This window comes from Agrilus planipennis, unplaced genomic scaffold (genome assembly GCF_000699045.2).
Source record: "Agrilus planipennis isolate EAB-ADULT unplaced genomic scaffold, Apla_2.0 scaffold13, whole genome shotgun sequence".
NCBI classification, from domain to species: Eukaryota; Metazoa; Arthropoda; class Insecta; order Coleoptera; family Buprestidae; genus Agrilus; species Agrilus planipennis.
Genome location: NW_020439040.1, coordinates 1,714,474 through 1,717,982, shown reverse-complemented (window position 1 = coordinate 1,717,982; position 3,509 = coordinate 1,714,474). Strand labels below are relative to the sequence as shown.

The window sequence follows — 3,509 nt, the reverse complement described above, 5'->3', positions numbered from 1 at the left end:
AACATTTGTATTAGGAGAGCATAAGTCGCATGGGATCTTTTTCTGGATTCGCGGTTTCGAAATTTTCATAAATTTGAACATTTGTATTAGGAGAGCATAAGTCGCATGGGATCTTTTTCTGGATTCGCGGTTTCCAAATTTTCATAAATTTTAACATTTGTATTAGGAGAGCATAAGTCGCATGGGATCTTTTTCTGGATTCGCGGTTTTCAAATTTTCGTAAATTTGAACATTTGTATTAGGAGAGCATAAGTCGCATGGGGCCTTTTTCTGGATTCGCGGTTTCAGCGCGGGATCGACTTTAATTTAGCTCCTAATGGTACGATGGCGCTATTAATATAGTTTTCCTTCGGTTTCTCAACAAAATTCAGCTCCTTAGCGTAAGAGGGAGCTGTTTACACCAAAATTATAGGAAATTTAAGGATTTTAAATATATTATGTTTAGAACGCATGCGGGAAAGGTGGAAATTGTTAATTTCTAATGAACTTAATTCTTCAAGATGATAAATATGAACTATATTTCTCAACAAATGATCATCTTCTTCTTTTTGTAAAATAAACGCAGAGCTGTTTATATTAAAACAAATTTATTTCATACTTCTATTACACATCATTTACAATTTATTTTAAGATAAAATTTACTCAAGAAAACATTTATTTTTGCAAATTAATAGTATTTAATATAAAAAAAGTACAATGCTTGTTAATAAGTAGTTAGGTACGAATTTTATTAACAAAAGNGATGATAATTACTGTTATAATTTTTTACTCTTTTGAATTGTAAGTTAAAATACTTGAAAATTTAATATTTAAGATGAAACTAACATTAAATTGTTTCAACAGGTTATGATTTTAACACATGAAACGAACAAGGTGAAAAAATAAAAAGGATTGGACACCTGGAGGAGTGGAGCCCCTTGGGACCTGAAAGGTGCAGTTTTTAGAAATACGTGCAGTCCAATTGACAGCGATGCATATAAAGTTACACATGTGATGTCTTCTACTATGTGGCTCATTTCACCATCGGTGGTATTATTTTCCTTTCACAAGCATCTATTGTTAAAGGTACTTCTCTGTTGTCAACCCTTTGGAATAAAACTCGAGCACCATAGAGTATACTTGAGGTAAGCGGTTATTTTTTTGTTTAATTATTTTTCTGGCATCTATGGTTTCTCTTCTATCAATTATCTATTGTTCACAGTATAAATTGACATTGTCCGTCTATGGTTCTTTCTATTGCCTTTGATAATTTGATATTTATCTCTGTCAAATGTAATTAACGCCCATGTCGCCATTTTATAGTGTAGTTATTTACTTGCCTTTTAGTGCATGTTTTTATTGTATTTCATGTTTTACTTAACTTAGTACCTTCTTTAATTAATATTTTTTTTGCCTATTTCTACAGATCGTCCAACAGATGAGAGAAAATTGAAGTTCAGGTTGATCATATTGAAGCAACTAATAATTGGTGTTGTCTTTCTTGGACTGTATTTTGGATTTGCTGTTTTCATCTTCACCTTGCAACATTATGCAGTTAATTTTCAACAGATAAGTGAGAACAAGAGGAGATTCACTTGAATTCCACTAAAAGAGCAAGTTTTCTTCTTTGGCATTTCTACTGGATTTGGTTTGCCTTTCACACCTGCAAACTTTGGATTGTTACAGTCTATTATTAATTAAGGTGAGAATACTTAATATAATTAATTTTAATTGCTCTTTATTAATCTATTACCACCGTATCTGTTTCAGATCGACGTTGGAGAAGACAAAGATGACCCCATAGTTAAAATAGTTCTCTATCTTGCATGCTCTATGTAGTAGAATTCATCAAGTTCGTTTTATTCAAATTAGTTTTTTATTTTGCATGTTTTTTTTTTGTAGTTTATTTTATTTAAATTAGTTTTTATTTTGCATGCTTATTTTTGTTCATTTAATTTAAAGTAATTGTTGAATGTAGATGTTTTTATTTTTTTTTTATGTAGTAGTAGTGTAGTAGTAGAAATAACACGTTTAGTAGTTGTAGTATAGTCTAACCTTGCTTACCTCTTCGCTTAGCTTACTGCATATTCTTCCTATTTTGCTTTGCATTTACCCTACGAGTTCTACATGATTCAACGTTTCGTTATCGTGTGTGTTTCTTCTCACCCTTGTGGAATTAGGGAGGGCCTCCCCGAACGACTTCCCTTGGGCTTAGCTATTTAGTTGATCTTAAAAGTGTCTTATACACTTTTCGCGAGTCTACTCTAGCGTTACTTCCTTTCAGACAGGGTACAGTGGGTTATCTGGAATAGGAGCAATAGGCGACTGCCCAGCTTGCCTTGGCGAAATCTGTCCGATCTTCTCTACCAAACCTATTAGTATTTGCCGTTAGTCCTGTTAATTGCACTTTTGCTTTCAGATAATGAGGTATTCCCTAAGAAGAAGGAAGACATCGTTTTTTTACTTTTTATTGTATTTTCTTGCAAATTTCATTTATTTTCTTGTTTCTCTCTTTCAGGTATTTCGTTTTTTATTGTATAAACTGTTGAATTACCAAAAATATGTAATTGTAGCTTAAACTCATAGGTAAAACTTTTCTAAATTTATTTTTTGGCATAAATGTTAAAACCAAATTAAATACTTGTTATTACGTTCATAATTAATATTGATTTGGGCGGATAGGGTGGCTATAAAGGGAGATGTGGAGGCCACAGAGAGTTAGAGGGCATTTTTGTCCCAAATATAGTATTTCAATGGTAATTCAACAGCTTGTAAATAACTAGTAAATGTAATAATTAGAATGAAGCATTATTTGTTGGATATTTTGTGAATGTTATGTAATATGCTGTTATTTGTAATAAATATGTTCATTGTAATAAATGTAAATTATGTGTCTAAATAATAAATGAATTATCATTGTATTATCATTGTTTTGGTGTTGAAATTAATAAATAGGTAAATAAATTATGTGTTTTTAATTTCATGTATGTTTTCTTGAAAGTCCTTAAACGTAGACAAAAATAAACCCTTAAAGACCTCTAATATCATTAAAAAGCAAAGAAATTATATTCATTTTGGTATTACTAGCGCCATCATACCGCTAGGAGCTAAATTAAAGTCGATCCCGCGCTAAAACCGCGAATCCAGAAAAAGATCTCATACGACTTATGCTCTCCTAATACAAACGTTCAAATTTTTGAAAATTTTCAGGTTCGCGACATGTACGAGGTCCGATTAAAAAATAGTTGAACAACCAAAATTTTAATTTTCAAGTTTTAATGGGTCAAAAGATCTCATGCGACTTATGCTCTCCTAATACAAATCTTCAAATTTATGAAAATTTTTAGTTTCGCGACATATAGGAGGTCCGATTAAAAAATAATTGAACAAAATTTTTAATTTTCAATTGGTCAATTATTTTTTGATCGGACCTCGTATATGTCGCGAAACAGAAAATTTTCATAAATTTAAACATTTGTATTAGGAGAGCATAAGTCGCATGAGATCTTTTTCTGGATTCGCGGTTTCCA

At 31.3% G+C, this 3,509-nt stretch overlaps 1 long non-coding RNA gene across 1 annotated transcript; it reads left to right on the top strand.

Moving 5' to 3' along the window:
• Nucleotides 1-848: 848 nt before the first annotated feature.
• On the top strand, nt 849-1,908 carry LOC108744200. The gene is made up of 3 exons (XR_001938936.2): nt 849-1,124; nt 1,406-1,681; nt 1,750-1,908. It is a non-coding gene; the product is annotated as an uncharacterized LOC108744200 (long non-coding RNA).
• Nucleotides 1,909-3,509: the final 1,601 nt, after the last annotated feature.